Source organism: Geotrypetes seraphini, chromosome 12 (genome assembly GCF_902459505.1).
Source record: "Geotrypetes seraphini chromosome 12, aGeoSer1.1, whole genome shotgun sequence".
Classification (NCBI taxonomy): domain Eukaryota; kingdom Metazoa; phylum Chordata; class Amphibia; order Gymnophiona; family Dermophiidae; genus Geotrypetes; species Geotrypetes seraphini.
Window position 1 is genome coordinate 76,809,516 of NC_047095.1, and position 11,035 is coordinate 76,820,550.

Genomic DNA, 11,035 nt, shown 5'->3' on the forward strand with positions numbered 1-11,035 from the left:
CCCAAAAAGAACTATGTGAGAATCAGGGACCCCTCAGAAAAATATATATGAAGATTTATAAGGCATACACTGTGAAATGAGCCATAAGAGCAGAACTATGCTATGGAATCAAATTCTTGGGAATGGAATGGAATGTTATGTTGATTAAATTGCTTATAGCTTGATTGCTCTGTGACCTGATAAGAAACAAGTATTAGACTGAAAACTGCTTGTTTATGAAATACACATCCTGGACATGCAGAAAATCATTAAGGTGGAGAGACTAATGTGAACAGGAGTTATTAAGTATTTCCCCACCTGTCTCTCCCTACAGACCCTCTGCTCATTCTCTGAGGACTCTCCTAGTCCCTCAAATACTCCCTTACTGAGCCCTCTGCTGGTTCTTGAGCCTGAGTGCTCTCCAATCTCTACCAGGTAGGCATGTACAGGGCAGGGTTTCTCTTGCTCTCTCTGCTACACTGTACCCATGTCAGCCCTAGACAGCTCCTCTACTGTACCAGACCCCCTGTCAACACCAGTCAGTACTGGTTTTGAGGGCTTACCAAGAGTAGGGCTGAAGCAAGCATTCCTCCTCCTGAGAATCACCCAACTCCCATAGGAGCTCTTGCCTTTCTCAGCTCACTGCTCTGGAACAGTCCTTTATAGCATCTTCACTCAGGGTGAATGGACAGCTCCCAGCAGCCTTTGCAATATCTTATGCAAATGATCTATACACAACACTGCTCAGGCTTCCTCTGCTGACTTGTGACAGGAACTTCACCCTGTCACAATGGGGTTGTTTCCCCTTATATCTATTTTTCCTTTTGTGTTCTAAGTTCTCACCTCCCATATTAATTATTTTTATAATTACATGGACATTTGTGTAAATTGAACCTGTTTAAGATTACTACACTTCTCCTTCAGTATTTGTGGGGGTTAGGGGCAGAGCCAGCCCGCGAAAGTTGAAAATTCATGAATAACTTTTTGTCTGGCTCTGACTCACCCCTGCCTCCCTCCCGCCTTCCCTTCAGCATCCTGGACCTTACTTGGTAGTCTAGCGGGCTTGTGGGGCAGGAGCGATCTTCCTACGCTCCTGCCCCGTGCAGATCACTCATAGGAAATGGCTGCCGTGAGTTCCCATAGTCTCGAGACTACGACGGGAGCTCACAGCAGCCATTTCCTATGAGTGATCTGCACGGGGTAGGAGCGTAGGAAGATCGCTCCTGCCTCGAAAGCCCGCTAGACCACCTGGTAAGGTCCGGGATGCCGGGAGGGAGGCAGTGAAGGTTCGGAATGCAGCTTTATTAAAAAAAAAAAAAAAATTGCGAATAACCGAATCTGCAGATACTGAACCCGTGGATTCGGAAGGAGAAGTGTACTACCCTAATGAGAACCAGGGTCCCTTTTTAAAAAATTGGACAGTCATCTTCAGGGATGTGTGGAGAGAACCCTGATGATTGGGAGTGATTTCAATTTAACCATGCACCCTAAGGGTGATAATATGAATCCGAATGTGCAGTATGGAACAGAGGGCAGGGCTGGTCTTCGGGCTTTCGTTATCTCACTGGGAGCTCCGGGATCTCTAGTGACAGGCATACCCTATGGGGCGGGATTTTACCTTCTCCCCAAGACAGCTCCTTTTCTCAGATAGATTTCTGTCTTGGAGATGCTGGGTTGGCCTGCATGAAAACTTGTCACATAGGTAGTAGTACAATTTCTGATCATTCTCCAGTGCTTCTTATTTTGCAAGGGAGGGGTGAAGTGCGTCCTAGGCTGCCTTGGAAATTTAATGATGCTTTGCTTTCGGAAGAGGCTAATGTGGAGGGTATTCATAAAGCTATACTTGAATATTTAGAATTTAATGATGTTGAGGAGATCATTCCCTGTTTGCTGTGGGAGTTCTTAAAGCAGTTGTGCAGGGGCGTGTGATTGTTTTAGTGGTTAAGGAGAAGCGTTATAAACTTCAGGAAGAGTGCTCGATTCAAGAGGCTCTGTTAGCCTTGGAAACCAAAGAGAGAGCTTTGGAATTGACACCTGAGGAGCAGGACAGCTTACATACCCTTAGGGTATGGCTTAAGGCCTTGGAATTGACTGATGTAGTTATGGCTTTGCAGAAAACCAAGCAGCAGTACTTTGAATTTGGCAGTAAGTCTAGTCATCTGCTGGCGCATAAGCTTAGAAAACAGGCCATGAGAAACTTCATCCCCTCTCTTCGGGCGGAAGGGGGTGGGCTATTGACTTCATCTAGAGATATAGGGTAAGAGTTTCGGGAGTATTTTCGCCGGTTATATAGTAGGGGGGGAGCTCTTGCCTGATGACATGCTTGAAGATTATTTGGCACAGGTTGAATTACCAGTCCTAACAGGGGGAGGCCACCCAGCTCTCTCTCCCGATTACATTGGAGGAGGTGCAGGAGGCAATTGGGGCTTTTCTGGCTGAGACTTCTCCGGGGATCAATGGCTTTACGAATGCATTTTATAAGTTTTCAGGGCCTTTTGGCTCCCATCTTGGTTCGAGTCTATAATGAACTGGAGACTGAGCTGATTTTACTACACTCTTGGCTTATGGTAGCAGGAATATTTCTCCTCAAGCCTGACAAGAGTGCGCAACTCTGTGGGTCTTATAGGCCTATCTCGCTATTAAACACCGATTATAAAATTTTTACGAAGATCTTAGCCTAGAGGATCCAGCGGGTGTTGCCCTCTTTGATTCATGTTGACCAAGAGGGCTTTATTTGTCAGCATCAGGCATTTGACAATATAAAAAACAGCATTACACTTGATCTGGCATGTGCAACAGCAGAAGGTTCCGGCCCTCGTGCTCTCCTTAAATGCGGAAAAGACCTTTGATAAGGTCCGATGGGACTTTTTGGCTGCGGTCTTGGTTAGAATGGGATTTGATGCCAAATTCCGCTAGTGGATCAATCTTTTGTACACTGCACCTTTATCCCACTTTATGGTTAATGGCTTTTTGTCCGATGTGGTGGAGTTGGGCAGGGGAACAAGGCAGGGCTGCCCGCTTTCCCCACTTTTGTTTGCCATAGCCATGGAACCTTTGGCATGTCAGATTCAGCAAACTGTGGACATTAGGGGAGTGGAGGTTCGCGAACGATCTCATAAGATTTTACTTTTTGTGGATGATGTCCTTCTGTTCCTTCGTGATCCGGAGATTTCTTTGTGCACTTTGGTCTCCACTTTGACAGCTTATGGGGAGGTTTCTGGTTTTAAGGTGAATATGGAAAAATCTGAAATATTAAATCTTTCTCTTTTGGACCCTCAGATTCACCAGCTCCGTCTGTGCTTTCCTTTTCGTTGGGCAAGTAAATCGATTAAGTATTTTGGCATTCAGTTAACTGCACATTCTTCTACTTTGTTTATGGCTAATTTTCCAGCTCTCCAGCAGCGTGTGTTTCAGGATCTCGATAGATGGGAAGGGATGACGATTGGTTGGCTAGGGAGGATTGCCACCGTTAAAATTATGATCTTACCTAAGCTGTTATATTTTATCTTACCTAAGCTGTTATATTTTTTATGGCTTTACCAATTTCGATTCCGGTTGTGTTTTTTCGTAACCTAAATAGGAAACTGTTTGCCTACATTTGGTGCCATAAGCCGCCGCGGGTGAGAAGAGCGATATTGCTTCAGGCGAAACAGCAGGGGGGGATGGAAGTACCGAATTTCTTTTTATACTATCAGGCGGCTTTGCTCCAAGAGGTAGCGACATGGGTATGTTGATCAGCCTTGGGTGCGTTTAGAACAAGCTTTTATACCTGATATTTCTTTGTGGCGTTTGCCATGGGCTCCTATTTTTATCTTGTGTTCTTATTTGGCAATAAGCAATCCTTTTTTGCGAACAATACTTGCCGCTTGGTACCGGATACGGAGACAGATGTTCCCGGAACAACAGTAATAATAATAATAATAATTTATTTTTATATACCGCCAAAGCCATAATAGTTTGAGGTGGTTTATAATAATAAGTGCTGGACAATCAGAGAAATAGTCACAATGTAAAATCATCAAATACATGCATACAGAATAAAAGAAGTAAAAACAGCAAAATTCTTAGGTTACAAATCGATTAAACAATTTCGTTTTTACTGATTTTCTAAAACTAAAATAGGATGAGAAGTGCATGATAATGTTACCCAGCCAGTCGTTCAATTTACCTGCCTGGAAAGCAAGAGTTCTGTCCAGGAATCTTTTATAACGACAGGCCTTTATTGTTGGATAAGTGAACATATGAATTCTACGTGTAGGCCTAATAGAACAATCCAAATTAAAATGAGAAACCAAGTACGTAGGGGCCAAACCAAATATTGATTTAAAACAAAGACTAAAAAAATTTAAACAAAACTCTTGCTTCCAGGGGCAACTAGTGTAGTTTTTGATAACAGGGACTTATATGTTCCCATTTTTTCAAACCAAAAATCAATCGAACTGCCGATTTTTGAATAGCTCTGAGTCTTTGAAGGTTTTTTTTAAAAGTTCCCAAATAAATGATGTTACAATCGTCAAGCATGCTTAAAATGGAAGACTAAACCAATAAACTGAATGATATTGCATCAAAATATTTTCTGATGGTTCTGAGTTTCCATAATATCGAGAAACATTTTCTAACCAATAAATCCGTGTGTTCATCTAAAGTAAGGTATCGGTCCAATGTACTTTACTCAGACTCCCATTAGTTTACTGTCTGATTTTATTCCAGGGGGAGAGGATCCTATCCATTACCAATGGGTTAGGGCAGGGTTAAGGATGGTAGGACAAGAAGAGTATGGTTTATTGCACTCTGATGTGTTACCTTACGCGCAACTAAGGCTTTTTTTTTTTTTTTGCATAAAAGGGCTTACTGGGACTTGGTTTTGGGTGAACGTAAGAACATAAGCAATGCCTCCGCTGGGTCAGACCTGAGGTCCATCGTGTCCAGCAGTCCGCTCACGCGGTGGCCCAACAGGTCCAGGACCTGTGCAGTAATCCTCTATTTATACCCCTCTATCCCCTTTTCCAGCAGGAAATTGTCCAATCCTGTCTTGAATCCCAGTATCGTACGCTGCCCTATTACGCCCTCTGGAAGCGCATTCCAGGTGTTCACCACACATTGGGTAAAAAAGAACTTCCTAGCATTCGTTTTGAATCTGTCCCCTTTCAACTTTTCCGAATGCCATCTTGTTCTTTTATTTTTGGAAAGTTTGAAGAATCTGTCCCTCTCCACTCTCTCAATGTCTTTCATGATCTTGTAAGTCTCTATCATATCCCTTCTAAGTCTCATCAAGTTTCAAGTTTATTAAAAGTTTGATTAATCGCTTAATCTTCATTCTAAGCGATGTACATGTTATTAAAATTACAATAAAAAGGGGAATCATATACTAAATAAGACTGAACACATTATTGACAGAAAAAATACAAAACGGGACAAAACATGATACATAAGGAAAAGGGGGGTAAAAGTTACAATATATGTTAAAGATAGAAAAAAAACAGGTAAGGAAAATACATGAGGAAGGGAAAAAACTGAGTATTTCAGTAAAAGATTAGAGGTAAAAGAATTGTTGTTAATTTGTGTAGAGAGGATTAAATAGAAAAGGCATCTTTAAAGAGAAAACTCTTCAGGTTACCTTTGAATTTTCCAGGGAAAAGAGTCTCAGTTTCTCCAATCTCTCAGCATATGAGAGGTTTTCCATACCTTTTATCAGACGTGTCGCTCTCCTCTGAACCTTCTCGAGTAACATCATATCCTTCTTAAAGTATGGCGACCAATATTGGACGCAGTACTCCAGATGCAGACGCACCATTGCCGAACTGAGGCAGTTATGCAAAAGCGGAAGTGTGGTGGTGATGGGAAACTTCAACCACCCGGGAATAGACTGGAGCATCGGGCACTCGAACTGTATGAGGGAGACCAAATTCATGGAGGTCACGAGGGACTGTTCCATGGAACAGCTGGTCACGGAACCAACACGGGGAGATGACACTCTTGACCTAATCTTCAATGGACTAGGGGGACCCACTAAGGAGGTGGCAGTACTAGCCCCACTAGGAAACAGCGATCACAACACGATCCAGTACAGGCTAGAAATTGGATCATCAAAGGTGAAGAGAACCACAACGACAGCACTCAACTTCAAAAAGGGAATTATGATGCCATGAGGAAAATGGTGGGAAAGAAACTCAACGATACCGCAAGGAAGATGGAGTCCGTAGAAAAAGCCTGGACCCTACTCAAGGCCACGGTGCACGAAGCATAGAACCTTTGCATCCCCAAGTTCAGGAAAGGGTGCAAAAAAAATAGAACAAAAAAACCCAGTGTGGATAACAAATGCAGTGAAAAAGGCGATAAATGATAAGAAGGCATCATTCAAAAAATGGAAAAAAGATCAGACAGAGGACAACCAAAAGGAGCATAAAAAACACCAAAAGGAGTGTCACCGAGTGGTTAGGAAAGCAAAAAGAGAGTATGAAGAGAGACTGGCAGGGGAAGCAACAAACTTCAAATCATTCTACAGGTACGTCAAGGGGAAGCAACCAGCTAGGGAGGAAGTGGGACCCCTGGATGATGGAGACAGAAAGGAAGTGGTAAAAGAGGAAAAGGAGATAGCGGACAGGTTAAATGAGTTCTTCACGTCAGTTTTCACAAGGGAGGACACAACCAACATTCCAGAACCCGAGGAGATCGTAAAAGGAGATCAGGATGAAAATCTGGTACAGCTAGAGGTGAGCAAAGTGGATGTCCTCAGGCAGATAGACAGGCTAAAGAGCGACAAATTGCCAGGTCCAGACGGCATTCACCCAAGGGTACTCAAGGAACTAAGGAACGAAATAGCTGAGCCACTTCGACAGATATGCAACCTTTCCTTAAAAACTGGAGAGATTCTGGAGGACTGGAAAATAGCAAATGTCACGCCCATCTTCAAGAAAGGCTCAAGGGGAGACCCGGGAAACTACAGGCCTGTGAGCTTGACCTCGGTCCCGGGAAAGATGATGGAAACGCTGATTAAAGACAACATCTGGGAACACATCGAAAAAAATGGGCAGCTAAAGTCGAGTCAGCATGGCTTCTGCAAGGGCAGGTCATGCCTCACGAACTTATTATACTTCTTTGAGGGGGTAAACAGCCAGGTGGATAAAGGGGAATCCATAGACATCATTTACCTTGACTTCCAAAAAGCCTTCAACAAGGTACCACACGAAAGACTGCTAAGGAAGCTATGGAACCACGGGGTGCAAGGGGTGGTCCACCGATGGATCAAAAACTGGCTGGCGGACAGGAAACAGAGGGTTGGAGGAAAGGGCCATTACTCAGATTGGAAATGGGTCACGAACGGAGTTCCACAGGGGTCGGTGCTGGGACCGCTTCTGTTCAATATATTTATTAACGACCTGGAGGCGGGAACAAAATGTGAGGTTATTAAATTTGCGGATGACACTAAACTATACAGCAGGTCAAAACCATGGAGGACTGCGAAGATCTCCAAAAAGATCTGACAACGCTGGAAGAGTGAGCCAAAAAGTGGCAAATGAGCTTCAACATAGGGAAATGCAAGGTCATGCATGTTGGGAAAAAGAACCCGATGTTCACTTACAAGATGGGGGGATCACCGCTAGGGGTGAGCAACCTTGAAAGAGACCTGGGAATGATGGTGGATACAACATTGAAGGCGTCGGCGCAGTGTGCCATAGCCTCAAGGAAAGCGAACAGAATGTTGGGTATCATTAAGAAAGGTATCACGACCAGGACGAAGGAAGTCATCCTGCCACTGTATCGTGCAATGGTGCGCCCACACCTGGAGTACTGTGTCCAGTACTGGTCTCCGTACCTCAAGAAAGACATGGCGGTACTTGAGAGAGTCCAGAGAAGAGCAACTAAGCTAATAAAGGGTATGGGGGACCTCTCATATACTGACAGACTGAAAAAGCTGGGGCTTTTCTCGCTGGAAAAGCGACGACTTAGAGGAGACATGATAGAAACCTTCAAGATCATGAAGGGCATAGAAAAAGTGGACAGGGACAGATTTTTCAAACTATGGGGAACCACAAGTACAATGGGGCACTCAGAGAAATTGAGAGGGGAAAGGTTTAGAACAAATGCCAGGAAGTTCTTTTTCACCCAGAGGGTGGTGGATACATGGAACGTGCTACCGGAGGATGTGATAAGCAGAAGCACGCTACAGGGCTTCAAAGAAGGTCTGGACAGGTACCTGGAAGACAAAGGGATTGAGGGGTACAGATAAGAGTAGAGGTAAGGTTATAGGGATAGGATTAGAGGTAATTTGTAAAATTAGTCAGAGACCACTGTTCAGGCAGTGGGCCTGATGGGCCGCTGCGAGAGTGGACCGCTGGGCGAGATGGACCTCTGGTCTGCCTCAGCGGAGGCAACTTCTTATGTTCTTATGGTAGTAATACCCTTCTTGATTAAACCTAGCATTCTATTCGCTCTCTTAGCGGCCGCTGCGCATTGTGCCATCGGCTTCATTGTCATGTCCACCATTACCCCCAAGTCCCTTTCTTGGGTACTCTCCTTCAATAACATCCCTCCCATCGTATAGCTGTACCTCGGGTTTCTGCTTCCCACATGTAGTACATTTCTCAACGTTGAACTTCATCTGCCATCTCGTCGCCCATTCCCCTAGTTTGTTCAAGTCTCTTTGCAATTTGAAACTCGGTTGGAACAAGCTTTACAGAGGGGAGGGATTTCTCATTTTTATGGCGCGCTCGTCCTTCGGGAGGTCCCAGTGGATGTGTATAGAACTGAATGGGAGTAGGATTTGGGAGGGATAGGGGGCCCTTCTGAGTGGCGAGCGCTGATTCGATGATCTACCCTCCTCCCCATGCCTTCCTAAAGCAGGAACGGCAGCGCTGCTTCTTGCTGGCTGTCCGCTGCCGCTTTAGCGGGCGAGGGGGGAGGATCAGTCAGGAAGGCCTGTCCCCCTCCTCCTAAGGCCTGCATGTTCCCCCAGCTTCCCCACTCTTACCTTAACATAATATGGCAGCCTGCAGAATCGCCGGTGCTGTAGCGATCCTTGCAACTGCCACCGTCATCAGTGGCATGTTCCCTCTGTCGCGATCCTGCCCCTGATATCAGAGCAAACGGAACACATTTTTTTGCTTCTGTATTTACTGAAGAGGATGTACACAGCATACTGGAACCCATCAGGCTATATGCTGGAAACGAAGACGGGAAACTGACAGGGTTGACGGTAAGTCTAGAACAGGTATGCAGGCAGATTGATACGCTAAAGAGCAATAAATCCCTGGGACCAGATGGCATCCATCCAAGGGTCATAAGGAACTGAAAGGGACTATAGCTGAACTGCTTCAACTAATAGCCATCCTGTCGATCAAATCGGGAAAGATTACAGAACACTGGAAGGTGGCGAATGTAACGCCAATCTTCAAAAAGGATTTGAGGGGAGATCTGGGAAACTACAGACCAGTAAGTCTGACCTCGGTACCGGGAAAGATGGTAGAAGCGCTGATAAAGGACCGCATCATTGATCACCTTGACGGACACGGTTTCAGCAAAGGCAGATCTTGTCTGACAAATTTACTGCATTTCTCGAGGGAGTAAACAGGCGGATAGACAAGGGCGACCAGGTCAACATTGTATATCTGGATTTTCAGAAGGCATTCAACAAGGTTCCGCATGAACGACTACTTCATAAAATTGCAAGCCATGGAATCGAGGGTGAAATACGTTGATTAAAAACTGGCTGGAGCATAGGAAACAGAGAGTGGGGGTAAATGGACAATACTCGGACTGGAAGAGCATCACCAGTGGGGTGCCGCAGGGCTCGGTGCTTGGACCCATGCTCTTCAACATCTTTATAAACGAATTGGACATTGGTACAATGAGTGTGGTGATTAAATTTGCAGACAATACAAAGTTATCCAGAGTAGTGAAGACACAGGAGGATTGTGAAGATCTGCAATGTGACGTAATCAAGCTTGAGAAATGGGCATCGACATGGCAAATGAGGTTCAACGTGGATAAGTGTAAAGTGATGCATGTCGGTAACAAAACTCTCATGCACAAATACAGGATGTCCGGGGTGGAGAGACTTCCTAGGAAAGAGACTTGGGAATTCTGATTGACAAGTCAATGAAGCCGTCTGCAATGTGCGGTGGCAGCAAAAAGGGCGAACAGAATGCTAGGAATGATAAAGAAGGGGATCACAAACAGATCGGAGGTTATCATGCCGCTGTACCGGGCCATGGTGCGCCCTCACCTAGAGTACTGGTCGCCGTACACAAAGAAGGACATGATACTACTCGAAAGGGTCCAGAGAAGAGCGACTAAAATGATTAAGGAACTGGAGGAGTTGCTGTACAGTGAGAGATTGGAGAAACTGGGCCTCTTCTCCCTTGAAAAGAGGAGACTGAGAGGGGACATGATCGAAACATTCAAAATACTGAAGGGAATAGACTTAGTAGATAGAGACTGTTCACCTTCTCCAAGGTAGGGAGAACGAGAGGACACTCTCTAAAGTTAAAAGGAGATAGATTCCGTACAAGCGTAAGGAAGTTCTTCTTCACCCAGAGAGTGGTGGAAAACTGGAACGCTCTTCTGGAGTCTGTTATAGGGGAAAACACCCTCCAGGGTTTCAAGACAAAGTTGGACAAGTTCCTGCTAAACTGGAATGTACACAGGTGAGGCTGGACTCATTTAGAGCACTGGTCTTTGACCTGAGGGCCGCCGCATGAGCAGACTTCTGGGCACGATGGACCACTGGGCTGAACCAGCAGCGGCAATTCTTATGTTGTTATGATAGAGACGTTTAAATACCTACGTAATATAAATGCACATGAGTCGAGTCTCTTTCATTTGAAAGGAAACTCTGCAATGATAGGGCATAGGATGAAGTTAAGAGGTGATAGGCTCCAGAGTAATCTGAGGAAATACTTTTTTACGGAAAGGGTGGTAGATGCATGGAACAGTCTCCCTGAAGAGGTGGTGGAGATGGAGACTGTGTCTGAATTCAAGAGGTCCTGGGATAGGCATGTGGGATCTCTCACAGAGAGAAAAAAATAATGGTTGCTGTGGCAGACTAGATGGGCTA